Source organism: Coturnix japonica, chromosome W, assembly GCF_054131305.1.
Source record: "Coturnix japonica strain WE chromosome W, WE-NBRP24, whole genome shotgun sequence".
In the NCBI taxonomy this organism is placed as follows: Eukaryota; Metazoa; Chordata; class Aves; order Galliformes; family Phasianidae; genus Coturnix; species Coturnix japonica.
In genome coordinates, this window is record NC_140701.1 from 16978070 (window position 1) to 16993580 (window position 15511).

Sequence of the window (15511 nt, forward strand, 5' to 3'; positions counted from 1 at the left end):
AAACGATTTCTTTTGGGGATGAAAACCACTTTTTTGGGTAGAAAACGCTACTTGTAATGATGAAAAGCTTTGTATTGGTAAGAAAATGAATTTTTGGCAAGATTCAACAGTGATACCTAAGAGAGAACACATTTTTTTCTAGTGTAAGTATTGATATGAGTGTGAAATACATCGAAAATTTGTCTGAAATTGATAAATCTTATGTTGATGTCATTATTTTGTAGGGGAAGACAGATATTCTGGAATCAATGAGTCATAATTTGTTACAAAGCATCATTTTAAAGAGAATGTGTCTTCTTTGGGGGATGAAAACCAGTAATTTAGGGAGAAATTGCTATTTGTAGGGATGAAAAGCATTAGTTTGAGAAGAAAACCATAGTTTTGCAAGGATGAAAAGTGATACCTAAGAGCGTACTTTTCGTTTCTGGGATAAGTGTTGATATTCATGTGACCTACTTCTAAAATTTGTCAGAAATCGATATTTCTGTTGGAAATGTCATTCTTTTTTAGATGAAAAGAGTTATTCTGGAAACAGTGTGTCATATTTGGCTACAAACGATAATTTTGTAGAGAAATTGATTTCTTTTGGTGATGAAAACCACCTTTACGTTTAGAAAATGCTGTTTGTAGAGATGAAAAACCTTATTTTGGTAAGAAAACCATATTTTTGCAAGGGTAAAGAGTGATACCTAAGAGAGACCTTTTTATTTCTGGTATAAGTATTGATATTCCTGTGAAATTTTTCTAAAATCTGTCAGAAAAGGATATATCTGTTTGAAATGTCCTTATTTTGTAGAGGGGAAAAGGTATTTCTGTTAGTAATGTCCTCAATTTGTAGAAGAGAAAAGGTATTCTGGAAACAATGTGTCATATTTTGCTACAAAGCCTCATTTTGTAGAGAAAATGTCTTCTTTTGGGGATGAAAACCAGTATTTCTGGGAAAAAACACTTTTTTAAAGGGATAAAAAGCATTATTTTGGTGAGAAAACCATGTTATTGCAAGGATAAAGAATGATTCTTATGAGAGAACTTTTTATTTCTGGGATAGGTACTGATATTTGTGTGACATTCTTCTAAAATTTGTCAGAAATCAATATTTCTGTTGGAAATGTCTATATTTTGAAGAGGGAAAGAGGTATTCCAATAACAGTGTTTCATATGTTGCTGCAAGGGACCATTTGTAGAGGAAACGATTTCTATTGGGGATGAAAACCACTTTTTTGGGTAGAAAACGCTACTTGTAATGATGAAAAGCTTTGTATTGGTAAGAAAATGAATTTTTGGCAAGATTCAAGAGTGATACCTAAGAGAGAACACATTTTTTTTATGGTGTAAGTATTGATATTAGTGTGAAACACATCGGAAATTTGTCTGAAATGGATAATTCTTATGTTGATGTCATTATTTTGTAGGGGAAGACAGATATTCTGGAATCAATGAGTCATAATTTGTTACAAAGCATCATTTTAAAGAGAATGTGTCTTCTTTGGGGGATGAAAACCAGTAATTTAGGGAGAAATTGCTATTTGTAGGGATGAAAAGCATTAGTTTGAGAAGAAAACCATAGTTTTGCAAGGATGAAGAGTGATACCTAAGAGTGTACTTTTCGTTTCTGGGATAAGTGTTGATATTCATGTGACCTACTTCTAAAATTTGTCAGAAATCGATATTTCTGTTGGAAATGTCATTCTTTTTTAGATGAAAAGAGTTATTCTGGAAACAGTGTGTCATATTTGGCTACAAACGATAATTTTGTGGAGAAATCGATTTCTTTTGGTGATGAAAACCACCTTTACGTTTAGAAAATGCTGTTTGTAGAGATGAAAAACATTATTTTGGTAAGAAAACCATATTTTTGCAAGGGTAAAGAGTGATACCTAAGAGAGACCTTTTTATTTCTGGTATAAGTATTGATATTCCTGTGAAATTTTTCTAAAATCTGTCAGAAAAGGATATATCTGTTTGAAATGTCCTTATTTTGTAGAGGGGAAAAGGTATTTCTGTTAGTAATGTCCTCAATTTGTAGAAGAGAAAAGGTATTCTGGAAACAATGTGTCATATTTTGCTACAAAGCCTCATTTTGTAGAGAAAATGTCTTCTTTTGGGGATGAAAACCAGTATTTCTGGGAAACGACGCTATTTTAAAGGGATAAAAAGCATTATTTTGGTGAGAAAACCATGTTATTGCAAGGATAAAGAATGATTCTTATGAGAGAACTTTTTATTTCTGGGATAGGTACTGATATTTGTGTGACATTCTTCTAAAATTTGTCAGAAATCAATATTTCTGTTGGAAATGTCTTTATTTTGAAGAGCGAAAGAGGTATTCCAATAACAGTGTTTCATATGTTGCTACAAGGGACCATTTGTAGAGAAAACGATTTCTATTGGGGATGAAAACCACTTTTTTGTGTAGAAAACGCTACTTGTAATGATGAAAATCTTTGTATTGGTAAGAAAATGAATTTTTGGCAAGATTCAAGAGTGATACCTAAGAGAGAACACATTTTTTTTCTGGTGTAAGTATTGATATGAGTGTGAAATACATGGGAAATTTGTCTGAAATGGATAATTCTTAGGTTAATGTCATTATTTTGTAGGGGAAGACAGATATTCTGGAATCAATGAGTCATAATTTGTTACAAAGCATCATTTTAAAGAGATTGTGTCTTCTTTTGGGGATGAAAACCAGTAATTTAGGGAGAAATTGCTATTTGTAGGGATGAAAAGCATTAGTTTGGGAAGAAAACCATAGTTTTGCAAGGATGAAGAGTGATACCTAAGAGTGTACTTTTCGTTTCTGGGATAAGTGTTGATATTCAAGTGACCTACTTCTAAAATTTGTCAGAAATCGATATTTCTGTTGGAAATGTCATTCTTTTTTAGATGAAAAGAGTTATTCTGGAAACAATGTGTCATATTTGGCTACAAACGATAATTTTGTAGAGAAATCGATTTCTTTTGGTGATGAAAACCACCTTTACGTTCAGAAAATGCTGTTTGTAGAGATGAAAAACCTTATTTTTGTAAGAAAACCATATATTTGCAAGGGTAAAGAGTGATACCTAAGAGAGACCTTTTTATTTCTGGTATAAGTATTGATATTCCTGTGATTTTTTTCTAAAATCTGTCAGAAAAGGATATATCTGTTGGAAATGTCCTTATTTTGTAGAGGGGAAAAGGTATTTCTGTTAGTAATGTCCTCAATTTGTAGAAGAGAAAAGGTATTCTGGAAACAATGTTTCATATTTTGCTACAAAGCCTCATTTTGTAGAGAAAATGTCTTCTTTTGGGGATGAAAACCAGTATTTCTGGGAAACAACGCTTTTTTAAAGGGATAAAAAGCATTATTTTGGTGCGAAAACCATGTTTTTGCAAGGATAAAGAATGATTCTTAGGAGAGAACTTTTTATTTCTGGGATAGGTACTGATATTTGTGTGACATTCTTCTAAAATTTGTCAGAAATCGATATTTCTGTTGGAAATGTCCTTATTTTGAAGAGGGAAAGAGGTATTCCAATAACAGTGTTTCATATATTGCTACATGGGACCATTTGTAGAGAAAACGATTTCGATTGGGGATGAAACCCACTTTTTTGGGTAGAAAACGCTACTTGTAATGATGAAAAGCATTGTATTGGTAAGAAAATGAATTTTTGGCAAGATTCAAGAGTGATACCTAAGAGAGAACACATTTTTTTCTAGTGTAAGTATTGATATGAGTGTGAAATACATGGGAAATTTGTCTGAAATGGATAATTCTTAGGTTAATGTCATTATTTTGTAGGGGAAGACAGATATTCTGGAATCAATGAGTCATAATTTGTTACAAAGCATCATTTTAAAGAGAATGTGTCATCTTTGGGGGATGAAAACCAGTAATTTAGGGAGAAATTGCTATTTGTAGGGATGAAAAGCATTAGTTTGAGAAGAAAACCATAGTTTTGCAAGGATGAAGAGTGATACCTAAGAGTGTACTTTTCGTTTCTGGGATAAGTGTTGATATTCATGTGACCTACTTCTAAAATTTGTCAGAAATTGATATTTCTGTTGGAAATGTCATTCTTTTTTAGATGAAAAGAGTTATTCTGGAAATAGTGTGTCATATTTGGCTACAAACGAAAATTTTGTGGAGAAATCGATTTCTTTTGGTGATGAAAACCACCTTTACGTTTAGAAAATGCTGTTTCTAGAGATGAAAAACATTATTTTGGTAAGAAAACCATATTTTTGCAAGGGTAAAGAGTGATACCTAAGAGAGACCTTTTTATTTCTGGTAAATATTGATATTCCTGTGAAATTTTTCTAAAATCTGTCAGAAAAGGATATATCTGTTGGAAATGTCCTTATTTTGAAGAGGGAAAGAGGTATTCCAATAACAGTGTTTCATATGTTGCTACAAGGGACCATTTGTAGAGAAAACGATTTCTATTGGGGATGAAAACCACTTTTTTGGGTAGAAAACGCTACTTGTAATGATGAAAAGCTTTGTATTGGTACGAAAATGAATTTTTGGCAAGATTCAAGAGTGATACCTAAGAGAGAACACATTTTTTTCTGGTGTATCTATTGATATTAGGGTGAAATACATCGGAAATTTGTCTGAAATGGATAATTCTTATGTTAATGTCATTATTTTGTAGGGGAAGACAGATATTCTGGAATCAATGAGTCATAATTTGTTACAAAGCATCATTTTAAAGAGAATGTGTCTTCTTTGGGGGATGAAAACCAGTAATTTAGGGAGAAATTGCTATTTGTAGGGATGAAAAGCATTAGTTTGGGAAGAAAACCATAGTTTTGCAAGGATGAAGAGTGATACCTAAGAGTGTACTTTTCGTTTCTGGGATAAGTATCAATATTCATGTGACCTACTTCTAAAATTTGTCAGAAATCGATATTTCTGTTGGAAAGTTCATCCTTTTTTAGATAAAAAGAGTTATTCTGGAAACAGTGTGTCATATTTGGCTACAAACGATAATTTTGTAGAGAAATCGATTACTTTTGGTGATGAAAACCACCTTTACGATTAGAAAATGCTGTTTGTAGAGATGAAAAACCTTATTTTGGTAAGAAAACCATATTTTTGCAAGGGTAAAGAGTGATACCTAAGAGAGACCTTTTTATTTCTGGTATAAGTATTGATATTCCTGTGAAATTTTTATAAAATCTGTCAGAAGCGGATATATCTGTTGGAAATGTCCTTATTTTGTAGAGGGGAAAAGGTATTTCTGTTAGTAATGTCCTCAATTTGTAGAAGAGAAAAGGTATTCTGGAAACAATGTGTCATATTTTGCTACAAAGCCTCATTTTGTAGAGAAAATGTCTTCTTTTGGGGATGAAAACCAGTATTTCTGGGAAAGAACGCTTTTTAAAAGGGATAAAAAGCATTATTTTGGTGAGAAAACCATGTTTTTGCAAGGATAAAGAATGATTCTTAGGAGAGAACTTTTTATTTCTGGGATAGGTACTGATATTTGTGTGACATTCTTTTAAAATTTGTCAGAAATCAATATTTCTGTTGGAAATGTCTATATTTTGAAGAGGGAAAGAGGTATTCCAATAACAGTGTTTCATATGTTGCTACAGGGGACCATTTGTAGAGAAAACGATTTCTATTGGGGATGAAAACCACTTTTTTGGGTAGAAAACGCTACTTGTAATGATGAAAAGCTTTGTATTGGTAAGAAAATGAATTTTTGGCAAGATTCAAGAGTGATACCTAAGAGAGAACACATTTTTTTCTGGTGTAAGTATTGATATGAGTGTGAAACACATCGAAAATGTGTCTGAAATGGATAATTCTTATGTTAATGTCATTATTTTGTAGGGGAAGACAGATATTCTGGAATCAATGAGTCATAATTTGTTACAAAGCATCATTTTAAAGAGAATGTGTCTTCTTTTGGGGATGAAAACCAGTAATTTAGGGAGAAATTGCTATTTGTAGGGATGAAAAGCATTAGTTTGGGAAGAAAACCATAGTTTTGCAAGGATGAAGAGTGATACCTAAGAGTGTACTTTTCGTTTCTGGGATAAGTGTTGATATTCATGTGACCTACTTCTAAAATTTGTCAGAAATCGATATTTCTGTTGGAAATGTCATTCTTTTTTAGATGAAAAGAGTTATTCTGGAAACAGTGTGTCATATTTGGCTACAAACGATAATTTTGTGGAGAAATCGATTTCTTTTGGTGATGAAAACCACCTTTACGTTTAGAAAATGCTGTTTGTAGAGATGAAAAACATTATTTTGGTAAGAAAACCATATTTTTGCAAGGGTAAAGAGTGATACCTAAGAGAGACCTTTTTATTTCTGGTATAAGTATTGATATTCCTGTGAAATTTTTATAAAATCTGTCAGCAAAGTATATATCTGTTGGAAATGTCCTTATTTTGTAGAGGGGAAAAGGTATTTCTGTTAGTAATGTCCTCAATTTGTAGAAGAGAAAAGGTATTCTGGAAACAATGTGTCATATTTTGCTACAAAGCCTCATTTTGTAGAGAAAATGTCTTCTTTTGGGGATGAAAACCAGTATTTCTGGGAAACAATGCTTTTTAAAAGGGATAAAAAGCATTATTTTGGTGAGAAAACCATGTTTTTGCAAGGATAAAGAATGATTCTTAGGAGAGAACTTTTTATTTCTGGGATAGGTACTGATATTTGTGTGACATTCTTTTAAAATTTGTCAGAAATCAATATTTCTGTTGGAAATGTCCTTATTTTGAAGAGGGAAAGAGGTATTCCAATAACAGTGTTTCATATGTTGCTACAGGGGACCATTTGTAGAGAAAACGATTTCTATTGGGGATGAAAACCACTTTTTTGGGTAGAAAACGCTACTTGTAATGATGAAAAGCTTTGTATTGGTAAGAAAATGAATTTTTGGCAAGATTCAAGAGTGATACCTAAGAGAGAACACATTTTTTTCTGGTGTAAGTATTGATATGAGTGTGAAACACATCGAAAATGTGTCTGAAATGGATAATTCTTATGTTAATGTCATTATTTTGTAGGGGAAGACAGATATTCTGGAATCAATGAGTCATAATTTGTTACAAAGCATCATTTTAAAGAGAATGTGTCTTCTTTTGGGGATGAAAACCAGTAATTTAGGGAGAAATTGCTATTTGTAGGGATGAAAAGCATTAGTTTGAGAAGAAAACCATAGTTTTGCAAGGATGAAGAGTGATACCTAAGAGTGTACTTTTCGTTTCTGGGATAAGTGTTGATATTCATGTGACCTACTTCTAAAATTTGTCAGAAATCGATATTTCTGTTGGAAATGTCATTCTTTTTTAGATGAAAAGAGTTATTCTGGAAACAGTGTGTCATATTTGGCTACAAACGATAATTTTGTGGAGAAATCGATTTCTTTTGGTGATGAAAACCACCTTTACGTTTAGAAAATGCTGTTTGTAGAGATGAAAAACATTATTTTGGTAAGAAAACCATATTTTTGCAAGGGTAAAGAGTGATACCTAAGAGAGACCTTTTTATTTCTGGTATAAGTATTGATATTCCTGTGAAATTTTTATAAAATCTGTCAGCAAAGTATATATCTGTTGGAAATGTCCTTATTTTGTAGAGGGGAAAAGGTATTTCTGTTAGTAATGTCCTCAATTTGTAGAAGAGAAAAGGTATTCTGGAAACAATGTGTCATATTTTGCTACAAAGCCTCATTTTGTAGAGAAAATGTCTTCTTTTGGGGATGAAAACCAGTATTTCTGGGAAAGAACGCTTTTTTAAAGGGATAAAAAGCATTATTTTGGTGAGAAAACCATGTTTTTGCAAGGATAAAGAATGATTCTTAGGAGAGAACTTTTTATTTCTGGGATAGGTACTGATATTTGTGTGACATTCTTCTAAAATTTGTCAGAAATCAATATTTCTGTTGGAAATGTCTATATTTTGAAGAGGGAAAGAGGTATTCCAATAACAGTGTTTCATATGTTGCTACAGGGGACCATTTGTAGAGAAAACGATTTCTATTGGGGATGAAAACCACTTTTTTGGGTAGAAAACGCTACTTGTAATGATGAAAAGCTTTGTATTGGTAAGAAAATGAATTTTTGGCAAGATTCAAGAGTGATACCTAAGAGAGAACACATTTTTTTCTGGTGTAAGTATTGATATGAGTGTGAAACACATCGAAAATGTGTCTGAAATGGATAATTCTTATGTTAATGTCATTATTTTGTAGGGGAAGACAGATATTCTGGAATCAATGAGTCATAATTTGTTACAAAGCATCATTTTAAAGAGAATGTGTCATCTTTGGGGGATGAAAACCAGTAATTTAGGGAGAAATTGCTATTTGTAGGGATGAAAAGCATTAGTTTGGGAAGAAAACCATAGTTTTGCAAGGATGAAGAGTGATACCTAAGAGTGTACTTTTCGTTTCTGGGATAAGTGTTGATATTCATGTGACCTACTTCTAAAATTTGTCAGAAATCGATATTTCTGTTGGAAATGTCATTCTTTTTTAGATGAAAAGAGTTATTCTGGAAACAGTGTGTCATATTTGGCTACAAACGATAATTTTGTGGAGAAATCGATTTCTTTTGGTGATGAAAACCACCTTTACGTTTAGAAAATGCTGTTTGTAGAGATGAAAAACCTTATTTTGGTAAGAAAACCATATTTTTGCAAGGGTAAAGAGTGATACCTAAGAGAGACCTTTTTATTTCTGGTATAAGTATTGATATTCCTGTGAAATTTTTATAAAATCTGTCAGAAGAGGATATATCTGTTGGAAATGTCCTTATTTTGTAGAGGGGAAAAGGTATTTCTGTTAGTAATGTCCTCAATTTGTAGAAGAGAAAAGGTATTCTGGAAACAATGTGTCATATTTTGCTACAAAGCCTCATTTTGTAGAGAAAATGTCTTCTTTTGGGGATGAAAACCAGTATTTCTGGGAAAGAACGCTTTTTAAAAGGGATAAAAAGCATTATTTTGGTGAGAAAACCATGTTTTTGCAAGGATAAAGAATGATTCTTAGGAGAGAACTTTTTATTTCTGGGATAGGTACTGATATTTGTGTGACATTCTTCTAAAATTTGTCAGAAATCAATATTTCTGTTGGAAATGTCTATATTTTGAAGAGGGAAAGAGGTATTCCAATAACAGTGTTTCATATGTTGCTACAGGGGACCATTTGTAGAGAAAACGATTTCTATTGGGGATGAAAACCACTTTTTTGGGTAGAAAACGCTACTTGTAATGATGAAAAGCTTTGTATTGGTAAGAAAATGAATTTTTGGCAAGATTCAAGAGTGATACCTAAGAGAGAACACATTTTTTTCTGGTGTAAGTATTGATATGAGTGTGAAACACATCGAAAATGTGTCTGAAATGGATAATTCTTATGTTAATGTCATTATTTTGTAGGGGAAGACAGATATTCTGGAATCAATGAGTCATAATTTGTTACAAAGCATCATTTTAAAGAGAATGTGTCTTCTTTTGGGGATGAAAACCAGTAATTTAGGGAGAAATTGCTATTTGTAGGGATGAAAAGCATTAGTTTGGGAAGAAAACCATAGTTTTGCAAGGATGAAGAGTGATACCTAAGAGTGTACTTTTTGTTTCTGGGATAAGTGTTGATATTCATGTGACCTACTTCTAAAATTTGTCAGAAATCGATATTTCTGTTGGAAATGTCATTCTTTTTTAGATGAAAAGAGTTATTCTGGAAACAGTGTGTCATATTTGGCTACAAACGATAATTTTGTGGAGAAATCGATTTCTTTTGGTGATGAAAACCACCTTTACGTTTAGAAAATGCTGTTTGTAGAGATGAAAAACATTATTTTGATAAGAAAACCATATTTTTGCAAGGGTAAAGAGTGATACCTAAGAGAGACCTTTTTATTTCTGGTATAAGTATTGATATTCCTGTGAAATTTTTCTAAAATCTGTCAGAAAAGGATATATCTGTTGGAAATGTCCTTATTTTGTAGAGGGGAAAAGGTATTTCTGTTAGTAATGTCCTCAATTTGTAGAAGAGAAAAGGTATTCTGGAAACAATGTGTCATATTTTGCTACAAAGCCTCATTTTGAAGAGAAAATGTCGTCTTTTGGGGATGAAAACCAGTATTTCTGGGAAACAACGCTTTTTAAAAGGGATAAAAAGCATTAGTTTGGTGAGAAAACCATGTTATTGCAAGGATAAAGAATGATTCTTATGAGAGAACTTTTTATTTCTGGGATAGGTACTGATATTTGTGTGACATTCTTCTAAAATTTGTCAGAAATCAATATTTCTGTTGGAAATGTCTATATTTTGAAGAGGGAAAGAGGTATTCCAATAACAGTGTTTCATATGTTGCTGCAAGGGACCATTTGTAGAGAAAACGATTTCTATTGGGGATGAAAACCACTTTTTTGGGTAGAAAACGCTACTTGTAATGATGAAAAGCTTTGTATTGGTAAGAAAATGAATTTTTGGCAAGATTCAAGAGTGATACCTAAGAGAGAACACATTTTTTTTATGGTGTAAGTATTGATATTAGTGTGAAACACATCGGAAATTTGTCTGAAATGGATAATTCTTATGTTAATATCATTATTTTGTAGGGGAAGACAGATATTCTGGAATCAATGAGTCATAATTTGTTACAAAGCATCATTTTAAAGAGAATGTGTCTTCTTTGGGGGATGAAAACCAGTAATTTAGGGAGAAATTGCTATTTGTAGGGATGAAAAGCATTAGTTTGAGAAGAAAACCATAGTTTTGCAAGGATGAAGAGTGATACCTAAGAGTGTACTTTTCGTTTCTGGGATAAGTGTTGATATTCATGTGACCTACTTCTAAAATTTGTCAGAAATCGATATTTCTGTTGGAAATGTCATTCTTTTTTAGATGAAAAGAGTTATTCTGGAAACAGTGTGTCATATTTGGCTACAAACGATAATTTTGTGGAGAAATCGATTTCTTTTGGTGATGAAAACCACCTTTACGTTTAGAAAATGCTGTTTGTAGAGATGAAAAACCTTATTTTGGTAAGAAAACCATATTTTTGCAAGGGTAAAGAGTGATACCTAAGAGAGACCTTTTTATTTCTGGTATAAGTATTGATATTCCTGTGAAATTTTTATAAAATCTGTCAGAAAAGGATATATCTGTTAGAAATGTCCTTATTTTGTAGAGGGGAAAAGGTATTTCTGTTAGTAATGTCCTCAATTTGTAGAAGAGAAAAGGTATTCTGGAAACAATGTGTCATATTTTGCTACAAAGCCTCATTTTGTACAGAAAATGTCTTCTTTTGGGGATGAAAACCAGTATTTCTGGGAAAGAACGCTTTTTAAAAGGGATAAAAAGCATTATTTTGGTGAGAAAACCATGTTTTTGCAAGGATAAAGAATGATTCTTAGGAGAGAACTTTTTATTTCTGGGATAGGTACTGATATTTGTGTGACATTCTTCTAAAATTTGTCAGAAATCAATATTTCTGTTGGAAATGTTTTTATTTTGAAGAGGGAAAGAGGTATTCCAATAACAGTGTTTCATATGTTGCTACAAGGGACCATTTGTAGAGAAAACGATTTCTATTGGGGATGAAAACCACTTTTTTGTGTAGAAAACGCTACTTGTAATGATGAAAATCTTTGTATTGGTAAGAAAATGAATTTTTGGCAAGATTCAAGAGTGATACCTAAGAGAGAACACATTTTTTTTCTGGTGTAAGTATTGATATGAGTGTGAAATACATGGGAAATTTGTCTGAAATGGATAATTCTTAGGTTAATGTCATTATTTTGTAGGGGAAGACAGATATTCTGGAATCAATGAGTCATAATTTGTTACAAAGCATCATTTTAAAGAGAATGTGTCTTCTTTTGGGGATGAAAACCAGTAATTTAGGGAGAAATTGCTATTTGTAGGGATGAAAAGCATTAGTTTGGGAAGAAAACCATAGTTTTGCAAGGATGAAGAGTGATACCTAAGAGTGTACTTTTCGTTTCTGGGATAAGTGTTGATATTCAAGTGACCTACTTCTAAAATTTGTCAGAAATCGATATTTCTGTTGGAAATGTCATTCTTTTTTAGATGAAAAGAGTTATTCTGGAAACAATGTGTCATATTTGGCTACAAACGATAATTTTGTAGAGAAATCGATATCTTTTGGTGATGAAAACAACCTTTACGTTCAGAAAATGCTGTTTGTAGAGATGAAAAACCTTATTTTGGTAAGAAAACCATATATTTGCAAGGGTAAAGAGTGATACATAAGAGAGACCTTTTTATTTCTGGTATAAGTATGGATATTCCTGTGATTTTTTTCTAAAATCTGTCAGAAAAGGATATATCTGTTTGAAATGTCCTTATTTTGTAGAGGGGAAAAGGTATTTCTGTTAGTAATGTCCTCAATTTGTAGAAGAGAAAAGGTATTCTGGAAACAATGTGTCATATTTTGCTACAAAGCCTCATTTTGTAGAGAAAATGTCTTCTTTTGGGGATGAAAACCAGTATTTCTGGGAAACAACGCTTTTTTAAAGGGATAAAAAGCATTATTTTGGTGCGAAAACCATGTTTTTGCAAGGATAAAGAATGATTCTTAGGAGAGAACTTTTTATTTCTGGGATAGGTACTGATATTTGTGTGACATTCTTCTAAAATTTGTCAGAAATCGATATTTCTGTTGGAAATGTCCTTATTTTGAAGAGGGAAAGAGGTATTCCAATAACAGTGTTTCATATGTTGCTACAAGGGACCATTTGTAGAGAAAACGATTTCTATTGGGGATGAAAACCACTTTTTTGGGTAGAAAACGCTACTTGTAATGATGAAAAGCTTTGTATTGGTAAGAAAATGAATTTTTGGCAAGATTCAAGAGTGATACCTAAGAGAGAACACATTTTTTTCTGGTGTAAGTATTGATATTAGTGCGAAACACATCGGAAATTTGTCTGAAATGGATAATTCTTATGTTAATGTCATTATTTTGTAGGGGAAGACAGATATTCTGGAATCAATGAGTCATAATTTGTTACAAAGCATCATTTTAAAGAGAATGTGTCTTCTTTTGGGGATGAAAACCAGTAATTTAGGGAGAAATTGCTATTTGTAGGGATGAAAAGCATTAGTTTGAGAAGAAAACCATAGTTTTGCAAGGATGAAGAGTGATACCTAAGAGTGTACTTTTCGTTTCTGGGATAAGTATCGATATTCATGTGACCTACTTCTAAAATTTTCAGAAATGGATATTTCTGTTGGAAATGTCATTCTTTTTTAGATAAAAAGAGTTATTCTGGAAACAGTGTGTCATATTTGGCTACAAACGATAATTTTGTAGAGAAATCGATTTCTTTTGGTGATGAAAACCACCTTTACGTTTAGAAAATGCTGTTTGTAGAGATGAAAAACCTTATTTTGGTAAGAAAACCATATTTTTGCAAGGGTAAAGAGTGATACCTAAGAGAGACCTTTTTATTTCTGGTATAAGTATTGATATTCCTGTGAAATTTTTATAAAATCTGTCAGAAAAGTATATATCTGTTGGAAATGTCCTTATCTTGTAGAGGGGAAAATGTATTTCTGTTAGTAATGTTCTCAATTTGTAGAAGAGAAAAGGTATTCTGGAAACAATGTGTCATATTTTGCTACAAAGCCTCATTTTGTAGAGAAAATGTCTTCTTTTGGGGATGAAAACCAGTATTTCTGGGAAACAACGCTTATTTAAAGGGATAAAAAACATTATTTTGGTTAGAAAACCATGTTTTTGCAAGGATGAAGAATGATTCTTAGGAGAGAACTTTTTATTTCTGGGATAGGTACTGATATTTGTGTGACATTCTTCTAAAATTTGTCAGAAATCAATATTTCTGTTGGAAATGTCCTTATTTTGAAGAGGGAAAGAGGTATTCCAATAACAGTGTTTCATATGTTGCTACAAGGGACCATTTGTAGAGAAAACGATTTCTATTGGGGATGAAAACCACTTTTTTGGGTAGAAAACGCTACTTGTAATGATGAAAAGCTTTGTATTGGTACGAAAATGAATTTTTGGCAAGATTCAAGAGTGATACCTAAGAGAGAACACATTTTTTTCTGGTGTATGTATTGATATTAGGGTGAAATACATCGGAAATTTGTCTGAAATGGATAATTCTTATGTTAATGTCATTATTTTGTAGGGGAAGACAGATATTCTGGAATCAATGAGTCATAATTTGTTACAAAGCATCATTTTAAAGAGAATGTGTCTTCTTTGGGGGATGAAAACCAGTAATTTAGGGAGAAATTGCTATTTGTAGGGATGAAAAGCATTAGTTTGGGAAGAAAACCATAGTTTTGCAAGGATGAAGAGTGATACCTAAGAGTGTACTTTTCGTTTCTGGGATAAGTATCAATATTCATGTGACCTACTTCTAAAATTTGTCAGAAATCGATATTTCTGTTGGAAATGTCATTCTTTTTTAGATAAAAAGAGTTATTCTGGAAACAGTGTGTCATATTTGGCTACAAACGATAATTTTGTAGAGAAATCGATTTCTTTGGGTGATGAAAACCACCTTTACGATTAGAAAATGCTGTTTGTAGAGATGAAAAACCTTATTTTGGTAAGAAAACCATATTTTTGCAAGGGTAAAGAGTGATACCTAAGAGAGACCATTTTATTTCTGGTATAAGTATTGATATTCCTGTGAAATTTTTCTAAAATCTGTCAGAAAAGTATATATCTGTTTGAAATGTCCTTATCTTGTAGAGGGGAAAAGGTATTTCTGTTAGTAATGTTCTCAATTTGTAGAAGAGAAAAGGTATTCTGGAAACAATGTGTCATATTTTGCTACAAAGCCTTATTTTGTAGAGAAAATGTCTTCTTCTGGGGATGAAAACCAGTATTTCTGGGAAACAACGCTTTTTTAAAGGGATAAAATGCATTATTTTGGTGAGAAAACCATGTTTTTGCAAGGATAAAGAATGATTCTTATGAGAGAACTTCTTATTTTTGGGATAGGTACTGATATTTGTGTGACATTCTTCTAAAATTTGTAAGAAATCGATATTTCTGTTGGAAATGTCTTTATTTTGAAGAGCGAAAGAGGTATTCCAATAACAGTGTTTCATATGTTGCTACAAGGGACCATTTGTAGAGAAAACGATTTCTATTGGGGATGAAAACCACTTTTTTGGGTAGAAAATGCTACTTGTAATGATGAAAAGCTTTGTATTGGTAAGAAAATGAATTTTTGGCAAGATTCAAGAGTGATACCTAAGAGAGAACACATTTTTTTTCTGGTGTAAGTATTGATATGAGTGTGAAATACATGGGAAATTTGTCTGAAATGGATAATTCTTAGGTTAATGTCATTATTTTGTAGGGGAAGACAGATATTCTGGAATCAATGAGTCATAATTTGTTACAAAGCATCATTTTAAAGAGAATGTGTCTTCTTTTGGGGATGAAAACCAGTAATTTAGGGAGAAATTGCTATTTGTAGGGATGAAAAGCATTAGTTTGGGAAGAAAACCATAGTTTTGCAAGGATGAAGAGTGATACCTAA